The sequence below is a fragment of the Hemiscyllium ocellatum genome, chromosome 19, assembly GCF_020745735.1.
Source record: "Hemiscyllium ocellatum isolate sHemOce1 chromosome 19, sHemOce1.pat.X.cur, whole genome shotgun sequence".
Lineage (NCBI taxonomy): Eukaryota > Metazoa > Chordata > Chondrichthyes > Orectolobiformes > Hemiscylliidae > Hemiscyllium > Hemiscyllium ocellatum.
This window is the reverse complement of record NC_083419.1, coordinates 14,453,925-14,466,390: the sequence shown is the minus strand read 5'-3', so window position 1 is coordinate 14,466,390 and position 12,466 is coordinate 14,453,925. Positions and strand designations below refer to the sequence as shown.

At 40.2% G+C, this 12,466-nt stretch overlaps 1 protein-coding gene across 5 annotated transcripts in view; it reads left to right on the top strand.

Annotated features, from left to right (window-relative positions):
- LOC132824868 (plasma membrane calcium-transporting ATPase 1-like) overlaps positions 1 to 12,466 on the top strand; it is a 109,048-nt gene that overhangs the window by 23,546 nt on the left and 73,036 nt on the right. The window lies entirely within an intron of this gene.

The following is a 12,466-nucleotide window of genomic DNA, read 5'->3' as shown; positions in this document are numbered from 1 at the left end:
ATTTCTTATGCAATTGAATTTATACGAATTATGTTCAATGCTCCCAATTCTGCATTTTTGCACTGTGACACTTCCTATAATCTGAGTTGCAAGACATTATTTTCATTGTACAGTATAAACTGATTTGAGTTTAACATGTAAAACTAGCAGTTTTAAAAATCAATTTTTCCTCATTGTTTTGATGTCAATTTAATGTACTTGTGTGGTAACTTTTTTTGTCCAGTTTCATTTTTGGCTCTAATCTTTTGGGACATACAATACAAGTTGATATGAACAACTTTTTAAAAATGTATTGAGCTATCTTCCTCGTGAGGATATGAAATATTGAGCTGAATAGATTATCTTCACATACTAAAAAATGGACTGATGTTTGACTTCCCCCTTGCCCTGATCCTATCTCCAGTACCCAACTATATTTCAGCGTAGCACCTCCAAGTTAAAGATTGATTATTTTGCTACTGCTTTCATTTCATAAGATCAGTGCATCAGCCAAATCTGGCTGCCTTGGTCAAAGTTTGGGGTAGCAACCAACCGTGTACAGTTACATGCTGTATTGTTGCCTAAGTTTTATGGCTCCCTAAATGTGCATCTCAAGTTGAATTTTGCACTGCCCATTTCTATAGCATGGGACAAACACTTTTAATATGCAACTTCATAAGTTAATATTTCTTCCAAATTAAGAATTACAAATTTTTAAACAACCTTTTTCAAATCCATGACCACTACCATTCAGAAGGACAGATCAAGCTGCATATAATTGGAGGGTCCATCACCTGCAAGCTTTTTTAAACTGCTAAATATACTGACTTTGATAGACATTTCAATTTGTTCAGTATCATTTCTCTTTGGGTCAAAATCCTGGATTTTTTTTTTTCCCCACCACCTTCTGAAAGACAACTAGAGATGAGCAACAAATGCTGGCACTGTTGCTTGGATCACGAGTGAATTTAAATAAACACTTCCCATATGTCCTGTGGCTCACTAACTTTTAAATGACCAGATTTGAAGGCAGAATAGTAGATGTTGTTGAATGACAGTTCTGCATGATTGGTTAGTAATGCTAGGTTGCATGGAATACAAAGGGATCTAGTCTATTGGATGCAACATTCCTTGAAGGTAGCAGACAATGGTAAAGGAGTGCGTTTAGGTTGGGACATCTGTGACCAACTATGTACTACAAAGATCAGTGCTGGGTCTACTGCTTTTCATCAGTTTATATAAAAACTATTTGAATATAGTGGTTTGATACTACCAAAATTGGTCATGTGGTCAGTGAACACTTGAGTATGATGACTCCAATGGTCTTTCCAAAAAGGCGCACCTCATTATCTACATTAAAGACTACCTGCGCCTCAGCCCAATCTAGGGCTTGAGTGAATATTGGGCCTCTGGAGGGTACCAAATAGATCTTGATGCAGGTTCATAGTGTCTGGAAAGTGGACTGCAGGTAAATAACAACATGGTGTGAAAGGCATTTGGTACACTTTACTCACTGGTCATTGGCCAGTGCATTTAGAAATTGAGATGTCAGGTTGTGGATGTGCAGCACACTGGTTCAGCCACGTTTTGGAATACTGTTCAATTCTGATCTTGGGGTCCAGAAAAGATTTACAAAGATTTGAGCTATAGGGAGAGGTTTTTTCCCCTGGTGTCAGGCTGAGGGGTGACTTGTAGAGGCTTTTAAAATCCATGGCCTGAATAGGGTCAATAGCCCCCCAGCACAAGTAGGGGAGTTCAAAATCAGTGTATAAGATATGGGGTAAGGTTTTCAAAAAGGGACCAGAGGGACAACATTCATCACAAAAAATGTGTGGAACGAGTTGCCAGAGGGAATGGAGGCTAGTACAATTTACAACCTTTTTTATAAAAAGGCATCTAGGTGGGTAAATGAATAGGAAGTGTTGAGGGATAATGGCCTAGGTTGATTTTAGGATATCAGGTCTGCATTGAATCAGACCAAAGGGTCTGTTTTCATGCTGCACATCATTGTGTTGGGGGAAGAAATAAGTTCAAAAGCAATGCGTTCTACTTTTTTTGTTTCTGAGAATATGTGAGAACTCTTCCTTTTTTTTGTCTTATTATCTGGGCCTTTAAGATTGTGGCAGGTATCCTGTTCCCATGTTGCTGCCTATTTAGATCACGTGCTGCTAGTTGACATTCTTAACTCTGCTTCCCTTGGATGAGTATGACCTCTTTGCTGTCTTCAGTTCAGAAGCTTGGATTAGTAAGTTATCTTATGCCTGTTTAAGTTTTTTGCTCCAAGTGATGCAGCTATTGCATTGGCTTATGAAATCGCAATGTTTGTAAATAGAAGCAATGGGGAAGAATTAATCCGATTTAAAACTATTATATGGTGAATTAACTGTTTCTGGCTCACATACAACTACCCAATCTTATCACCACTGCAACTTGATACATTGACTGGGTTGACTTGTTCCCTGTGTCCATGAATTAACATTGAGGAAAAAGTTGTGGTTAATCTAAAATTTGAGACATTTCAGCAGATGATACAATCTTAGATTAAATTGACTGACTGACTCTCTTTGAAAATCAGCTGGTTTGGTTCCCACTTCAACCAATCCTGATGAATTGGCACCAGAGTTTCTTTCCAGTGGCTAGGCAACAACCATGCTTGCCATGGAGACAATACAAATTTTTAACCAGTGGGTTATGATAGCCATTGGAGATCTGAATAATGGTCTCTAATGGATGTGGAAGTTTTTTGTGGTCTAGAACGCCCCCTTGTTTAATTGGGGAAGGAGTGTGAACTGCAAGCACCTGACAAATTTTTTTTTGTATGCAGTTTTAGGAAATAATGGCTGAATTTTTGAAGTCTGCACATATTTCAATTATTCCAAAAGTAGAATCTAATTTGGTTACACTTCTCCATTTTTCAGTCTTTTCAGCAGTTCAGTGTGCACCATATCCCCACTGACTTTTCCATGGGGAATCTAGTCTTCCTAAGCCTCACCCAACTCTTTTTTTTGGTGTTTTTACTTCAAAACACCACATGCACTAAAGCGTTTCCTTTGTTTTTGGCTGATTGAATCTTAATCAGGACATTCAGATTTTTTGCATTCTCATCTGAATATCACTTGCAATAAACCTGCAAAGCATTGGTTATATCTTGTCTTAAACAAAGCACATCTTTTAAACCTGTATGTTTGGGTCTCCACTTTTTCCTGCTATAGACCAGTGTAAATCTTTGCAAACAGGCTATTCGAACCCTCACTATCTAGTCAGTGACTGTTTGTTTTACTTGGTCCATTTTGTCCGGCTTAATGTCCAAGTGAGTGCCTGTTTAATTCTAGCTGCATTTATTCCACACAGAAGAAAATGCATTTTTCTACATTAAAAATATTTTGTTTGCATGTGCAGAGAAAATCTTGGTATAAACAACTTCAAACTTTCAGATGTTTTGTCGAAGACTTCAATTTGCCTCTAACATTTAAATTGTGTGGTGTTCCCAAATCTTTTGCTTTGCTTTATTTTTGAAACCTACTGATTGCATCCACCTCCAGACTGCCATACAGCACCATCAGCCCCTCCAGTGCAAATCAACTATGCTGATTAGATATTCTGAATTTAACCTAGTCCCATTTGCCAGCATTTGGTACACATCACACTCGAGCCTTTTCATATACCCATGCATATGTCATAGCATGGGTAAACACTCTCTCCTGCTTTGCTTTAAATCAGCAACGTGGTTTATCTTGTGCAGTGATCTCTGAAAATTGGAGGCCAAGAACTCATTGAAATGAAATGACTAAAGTATAACAGAATATTAACCACTAACTTTTTACAACTCTATCTTCAATATTTGTCAGATTTAACCCCCCCCCCCCCCCCCCCATTAAGATTTACTGAAAATTCAAATTTCTAAACCAGCCAGTGGTTAAATCTTAACTTCTAGATTTGTTCTCCAGGTTTTATTTGTGCCAGCTCCTTCTCTTGACAGGTACCTGAGTTCTGACCACCATGCTGCTGACAAGATGCATTTGTATCTTGTTCAGAACACTTGGTGCTGTCAGGTAGTCCCACTAGCTTTTAACAAAGGTACAGTGTACATGTATCTTAACGCAGATACCTTGAAAGCTGTAATTGTACCAGCTGCCTCCACTTTGGCAGCTTGTTCCATACATGCACAACCCTCAGTCATCTCTCCAGTGCTATTTTTTTTTAATATTCCCACCTTAAGCTTACACCCCTTCTGTTTTGGAGACTCCTACCTTGGAAAAAGACCATGGCTATTCATTATCCATACCCCTTCGACCTTTTTTATAAATGGTATAAGGTCACCCCTCGCTACTTTCCCTCCAGAGTAAAACAGCCCCAACCTGTTCAACCTAATTCTTGCAAACTTTTTTTTTCTGATCTCTTTCAAGTTTCATAATGCCTTCCAATAGGAGGGAGAACAGAATTGAATGCAGTATTCAGTGTTGTACTGATTCTGGAATGTATTTTAGCTAGAGATGGCTAAAGTTACAAGTTCAGTGTCAGCAGACTGCTTCGACCATCCAACTTTCTTCTTGTAAACAGGAAGTTAAATACTTTCCTGTTTTTATTTGCAGTAAACTGCTAAATTGAACATACAATGGTACCCTCTCCCTGTACGTTTTAATATCTGACAGATTTTTACTCCAGGGTGAATTCAATAAAGATAAAATTGATACCGTATAAGCTGCATTGTTAAAGCATTCCTTAAGTTCTGCACTGAAGATTAAGGGCTCATTAGTTGAAGGAGAGGGCTAATATTTTAGTGTTAATAGGATTAATGAATTAGAAGCAAGAAGTGTGCATAGATGGGGCCAGGACTTTGGGACCAAACACAGAATGTTGTACACTCTCTTGAAAACTCACTAGTATGGTATGGAGTGCTGCAAGATCAGGGATGATGTCTTTCAGATCAAAGGGGTGTGTGTGTGTGTCTGCCTGTGCCTGTACTGTATGTTCTGAGCTTCCATCTACTCCCTGCAGACACAAAATCAATACTCTAAACTCAAACAGTGGAGTTCTAACTTCCAGGCTAATATTTGATCTTGTCTTAAACTGATCTACTCATTGTGTATGGGTGCTTGCTCTATACACAAGCTTGTTTCCTAAACCAAGTGAATACACTTACTGTGTATTGCCAGAACCACTTCCTGTATGGTATGGACATTAAAATGCCTTCTATAAATGAGTTTTTAAGCTATTTTTTACTCGTACATGTAACTGAGTATCAAACTAAATCTCTTCTGGGTCTGGAATTGAATTTGTTTTTTCTGCCTATAGCCCTCTTTTAGGTTTTTCTGGGGAAAAAGTAGGTCTGAACTTGCAGACATTAATGGTTTTTTTTCACTTGGTGAACTGAACCCCACAGCTGTGTACCTATCAAGGATAGCAATATGGTCTAATTATAGGAAGGCAGCATTAAGATTTACAAAATAGAAAATATGTTCAGTGGCTGTGAAAATACATTTTTTTTTCCTGTGAAGACCCCTCAATTTTTAAAGCCAGTAATGGACTTAATATAGCTTTTAAATGAAGGAAAATCTACCATTCTTGCCCCACCACACTTCTTTGGTTTTTGTTGGCCAGCTAGAGTTTTGGGAGAATGCATTGCAATTAATTACTCAATTGCACATGCTTTTAGATAATCAAAACTGAAATCATTGCAATTTCATTCTCCACTCCTCCCACTCCCTGCATCCCTTTAAGAAAGCTTTGGAGATTATCTTGCTGTGGCCAAATAAGCTGACTGTATTCTGGAAGTGTTTTAAGGTTTGCAACTAGGCAGTAATTTAAATGCATTCTAGAGCACTTTAAAAATATTGTACTGTGATTCCTGATTTTTTTTTTAAACTGTATTCAAAATTGCCCCCCCCCCCCTGTTTTTTTAAAAAGGTTCTCTTTTTAGATATAAAGGTTGAACAAATGCTTTCTAGGAAAGCATTCACTAAATTTGATTGCATTTCCCTTGCATTTTTGAATTTTCTAAATGAGTGAAAAACCATTTATTCATGAATTTTGAGGCCACCTGAAGAGTTGTTCTGGTGCACCATAACTCATCACATTTTTACCTGAACAGAAATAGTTCAATACATTAGAACCAAATAGTGAGCCTGTCTTTCAGTGCTATCATCTGTGGCTCAGATAGTAGCACTGACTTCTGAAATGGAAACTTACAGGTTCAGGTTCTAGTCTGGGGCTGGAGTACAAAACTAAAAGGCTGATGTTCTAGTGTAGTCTGGAGGGAGCATGGCATTGGAGGTACTGTCTTTTGGATATGTTAAAGTGAAGCCCTTCTTGGATGAATGTAAACAATCCTATTGTGCAATGTGGAAAAAAGTGCAGTTAATTCTGGTGTCCTCTCCAATCGTTGACCCTCCTTTCATTTTAGCCTACTTTTCTGATCATCCTGTTCAGATGTTACTATACACACCTCCCCCAAGGAGGTGGGAGTTGAGCTTTGGTGCAAGAGTGGGGATAATATCACTGCATCACAAGAGGGCCCTGCTCTTTAATTCCTCTCTAAGCATCTTTTAACTGTCTGGTCGTCATTGCATTAATGAAATGTTGTGTGAGAACTGACTGCTCTGCCCACATGACTGACTACATGGCAGAGAAAGCAGTTGGCTGTAAATGTTTTTGCAATATCTGGTCACCAAAAGCTCCATGTACATGATACAAACTTGCTGTTTTACAGGTACAAAATTGGTACATTGTAAATATTTGCAAATCATTGATGCAATTGCATAAGTCTGTATCTGATTTGGGTTAGTTGTCAAGAAGCAGAATACATGTTAAATATCCAGTTAGATTGTGTTGCATTTGCATATTCATGTATATTTATAAACATGGAAATTGATTTAAGCAATCTTGCAGGTGTGCAGAATTTTAGGTCTTGTACACTATTACAGCATAATTTACAAGTAAAAAGTGAGGTCTGCAGATGCTGGAGATCAGAGGCTGAAAATGTGTTGCTGGTTAAAGCGCAGCAGGTCAGGCAGCATCCAAGGAACAGGAAATTCGACGTTTCGGGCAAAAGCCCTTCATCAGGAATGAGGAAAGTGTCCAGCAGGCTAAGATAAAAGGTAGGGGGGAGGGGTGATGGAGATGTGATAGGTGGAAGGAGGTGAGGGTGATAGGCTGGAGTGGGGTGGGGGCGGAGGCGGAGAGGTCAGGAAGAAAATTGCAGGTTAGGAGGGCGGTGCTGAATTAGAGGGAATCGACTGAGACAAGGTGGGGGGAGGGGAAATGAGGAAACTGGAGAATTGAGTTCATCCCTTGTGGCTGGAGGGTTCCCAGGCGGAAGATGAGGCGCTCTTCCTCCAACCGTTATGTTCTGGCAATGGAGTCCAAGGACCTGCATGTCCTTGGTGGAGTGGGAGGGAGAGTTAGTGTTGAGCCATGGGGTGGTTGGGTTGGTTGGTCCGAGCTCCTTGTCTCAGTCGATTCCCTCAAACTCAGCACCGCCCTCCTAACCTGCAATTCTCTTCCTGACCTCTCCGCCCCCACCCTACTCCGGCCTATCACCCTCACCTTGACCTCCTTCCACCTATCACATCTCTATCGCCCCTCCCCAAGTCCCTTCTCCCTACCTTTTATCTTAGCCTGCTGGACACATTTTCCTCATTCCTGATGAAGGGCTTTTGCCCGAAACATCGAATTTCCTGTTCCTTGGATGCTGCCTGACCTGCTGTGCTTTAACCAGCAACACATTTTCAGCCCCCAACTTTAGCTATAATCAAGATGGGATAAATAGCTTCCACTTTGTGCCCAAAAGAGCAAGTGCTCAAAGGGAAATGTAAAAACAAAAAAAATCCTGGCCTGAGATGGCTGGTTTCACCATCCTTCCAGGCTACTTCTATTGCTCCAACCTTTTTTTAAAGCATTGAGCAGCTTTTACTGTGGTGGTTTTGGTCAGCTGTCCTGTACCTCTGCCTTACTACTACTACAACAAAAAAAGACAAGACAAACTTGAAGCCACAGTATAGTCACCACCTTCTTCCTTTTTTTTTTCCCCCCCTGCACCATGCACCAACAGTGTACAGCTTAATGTTTTCTAAAAAAAATACCCTTGGTCTTGGACTGTATACATGAAAAGGTATATATTACATTGACTCAATGTATGAAAATTCACTACTGGTCTGATTCTTTTCCCACCACGGAGTGCCTCATCTGTCGCAAATCATCATGTGTCATCAATTGCATTCTCTCATCCTGTCATGAGTGTATAGTTATCAAATTAGATGGAGCTTGCTTCAACCATCCAAACAACAGGAATTCAAGGATTATGATCTGTATTTACAATTGTCTACAACATAACTTGCAATATAAATGTTGTAACACTAACATCAAGCTCAAGGTTTCCTTCTCAATAGTGCAATGCTTTCATCGATTACTTTTCTGGAAAAGTACCCAAAAGATCTTGTCAATAAGATGACACGAATACAGCACTGATGCCCAATCATTCGTATTAGTAGCCACCTTTTTTTAATGGCTTTGTGTAATTGTGTGGCAAATACTGAAGCAGCAGTTAACACCACCTTCAGACTGTCAAACTTCTTCTGTCCAGTGAAACTTTTTTTAGCACTTCAAGTCAGTCAGTGGAGCAACCACACTGCTAAATTTGGTGCTAACTTCAAATAAAAACCCTCAATACCAGGAATTGTACTACTGCCCTCTTTGGTATGTGAAACTCCCTAGTAACCTTCACTTTCACATCTGTGTGGGGGCCATCTGTCCATGTCCAATAACATCGCCCAGGAATGTGACTTTGGTCTTCTGCAAGCTCACTGAGCCAGGTTGATCACCAAGTCTGTTTCCCAAAGTTGATCAAACGACTGTGGATGCAGTAAATATTCCTTTTCACCTGACTAAAAATTATCAGGTCATCAGTACACCACACAACTAGGTAATTCATAAATAACGTTTTAGTTAGTCTTTGAAGTGTGGCTGTGAGATTTAGAATTCATAAGATTTCTACAGTGTTGAATCAGGCCCTTCAGCCCAACAAGTCCACGTCAACCCTCTGTAACCCACCCAGACCCCATCCCTATTACTCTACACTTTACACCTAACGCACCTACACATCCCTGAACAATGGACAATTTTTGGCATGGCCAATTCACCAGACCTGCACATTTTGGTCTTCTGGGAGGAGACCAGAGCACCCGGAGGAAACTCTCCCAGATACTAGGAGAATGTGCAAACTCGGCACAGATGATTGCTAGAGGCTGGAATCAAGCCTGGGTCTCTTGCTATGAGGCAACAGTGCTAACCACTGAGCCACCTGGCATGACTTTAAATTTGGTAGTATGTTCAGAGTCATGAAAGCTGAACTTCTTTGTTTCAGATAAATGCCAGTATCCTGAGTAAATCCAACTTAGGACAAAAAAAATTGTACCTCTACTTTCATATCCTATTCCACATGTCGACGACTATTGAGAATCAGCTTTTGTAACTTTAATAGTCCCCACCCAAATGTTGGGTATTATCTGGTTTGGCACCATTTTACTATAGGTGAGCTCCAGTTGCTGCATCTCACTGAATAGATGGTCTTTTGAGCATGTGTTCTGTCTGTTTTGAACCTGTATCAACTGCAGGGTCTAGTCTATAAAAATGTTGCTTAATTGGAACAGCACTTCCTATATCTGTGTAATGTTTATTTTCCACTATCTCACCATGTGATTTGTAATGGCTCTTTCAGGCCATCTCTGATTTTCCTATGGAAGTTTAATGCAGTAATTCTTTTCAGTTTAGAACTTTCTCATTTGTCCAGTTTAATTGAGGAATGTCTTCACTGTGTAACCGTAACACTCTCCCCTTTTTTTGCTTTTCTATCAAGTACCCTTTTTGAGCATATTCACACTTTTTTCTATCTGGTGTTATTATCAAATTATTCACCTCACTTGATTGCTTTGAGGCCCACTAAACCTTTGCAAAGTTTCACCTACACTTTGCTAGTGGTGGTAAAGTAGTGAATTTTTGACTACTCAGCTTTGTGTTTTCATCACGTACTGTACTAAATGTTGTCTAGCCAACTACCCACTCCAAATTTTAGGGAAAGATTACAGTCCAAATGTGGTCTAAGATGATTCACCAACTACTTATGCCCCCAAAATTTAAATCAGCTGAATTTGATAGATGCACCAAAATGAATCTTTAATTGCAAAAAGTACAAACTGAATTCCTTTATTCCAATCGTCTGGATAATCTTGATTTTATAAGCCCTCAACATAGTCTTTTGAAGTTTGCTGCTGTCAAATACTCCCTGCAATTCTGGATGATGTATGCATTGGATTTGAATTGTTCTTAAGCTATCCATAACTTTCCTGGAAAACTTCACAAAATTCTGACCTATGATCAGATTTGTTTGACTAGTTTGTACCTATTGAGTAACTCTTATACATTTTTTTTTTAGCTGTGATACTGCATAATGGAATTCCCTCTGGAAATCTCTAGTGGGCTCGCCCCTTATGGTCAGCAAAGTGATTCCCACTTCAGCTTCAACCTGAAGCTTTGACCTTGTTATCACAGTCAAAATCCTGGGATATACTTCATGTAATACCTTTTTAGTTGCCTGATGTTCCACTGGCTTTTCAACCACTAGGTTCAGTCCCACTTGTGATCCAACAATATCATTGCCATGGACTAACTGTATTCCTGAGCGGAGTTTCTCTAGTACTCCCACCACCACTTCTCTACTTTTTCACTAGGCACTCGATCTCACCTTCATGTGAATTCTCTTCTTTTCCCCCCCCACTCACTTCAGCAAAACTCTGGCTTATCCTTTTTTTTCATGTCTCCCTAGTGCTTTTTCTAAACCACCAACACTGACTTCATGTGACTACTTCTATTGCTTTTTACTTCAGTCGCCCTCAGGTTTGTTATTTTTATCCTGTGGCAAATTATCTTTATCATCTACAAGATCTTCCTTTCCCTAACTACTTGAGGATTTCTATCCTTCACAGATTGCCTTCCAACATCAATTTCAAACTTTGATTTATGAACCAACTCCAATCATCCTTCATTTCAGCTGCTAATCTTGCAGTTTTAAATCTGTTCTCCCACCTGAGTTCTCACTACTTCAGGAAGTGAATTCTTGAACTTCCAGTGAGTGTGGAAAGATGAGACCTAAGGGGCAACTTTTTCATACTGGGTGGTATGTGTATGGAATGAGCTGCCAGAGGAAGTGGTGGAGGTTGGTACAATAGCAACATTTAAAAGGCATTTGGATGGGTATACGAATAGGAAGGGTTTGGGCCAGGTGGGACTAGATTGGGTTGGGATATCTGGTCAGGATGGATGGGTTAGACTGAAGGGTCTGTTTCGATGCTATACATCTGACTCTAAATCATCTAAGAACTCACGTTGTATTTTTTTTCTTGCTTCAAGTCAACTTTCCTAATTGCTGATCTTTTCTCCCCTCATGCTTTTCTGCTGGGGTCTGCCCCCTCCTTTTTCCTCTCTACCAAGGCTATTTTTTTTCACCTCTTTGAATTACAATTTTTTAAAAAAAAACAAATGGCAGCTGCTTCACTTGCAACTGAATATTTGTTTCCAAAGATTTCAATGGCATTTCCTGGCAATCGTAAATGTCAAGTTATTGCTGCAATTTCCTCCCCTGTTTGCACAAAGGCAAACCTAACCCCCAGCTAGTTAGCCAATTCCAACAGCTTTGCCTCACTCTTGTGACATTTTAACTACCTGAATCTTTCCACCCCTTTCACCTGCTTCAACTTCTCTCCATCTGATCAGCCTTCCACTCCAACCCCAAACCAGCTGACAAGAAGTGTGGTAGTTTTGTGTGCCAAACTACCTTGCTGAAGACATGTGCCAACTTGCTGACCCTCTCCTACTGCCTCTTGATCACAACCTGACCCCCTCATCACCAAATAATCTAGGCTATATACCAGTCATTTGCCTCAGATCTCCCATTCATGGCCTCAACCACCTTTTTTTTTAAACAGTGCCTTCAACCCCATGCTGCCAATTGCCATCTTCTCCCTAAATGTCAACAAATTATCTCTGCTTGCTTCTGCCCCACTGAATTCATCTCCTTATCTAGCCTCCATCCTATTCCTTATTTTTTTACATCCAGGAAGACCACCACTACCCGCCCCCAATTGGCAGTTCCCCCAGCTCCCATCACCTCCCCTTCACCGTGGGCATCCAATCTTTCTACACCTATGTTTCCCTGATAAGTGGTCCTCGCCCTAAATGTTTCCTTTTCAATCCTCTCTCAAACTAGAGGGGTGACCATGGGTCTGAGCTATGTCTGCCTCTTAGGGTATGTGGAACAGCCCCTCTTCCATAGTTATGCTGGTACCATTTTCCCCTTCGCTTTATCAGCACTGCCTCCTCCTTCCCATGAGAAGGAGCTTGAACAGCATCTATTTCACCCACACCTTCCTCCCTTCCCTTCTTGGACCTCTCCATCTCTGGCAACTGACTTAGCATCTATTACAAACCCCGACTC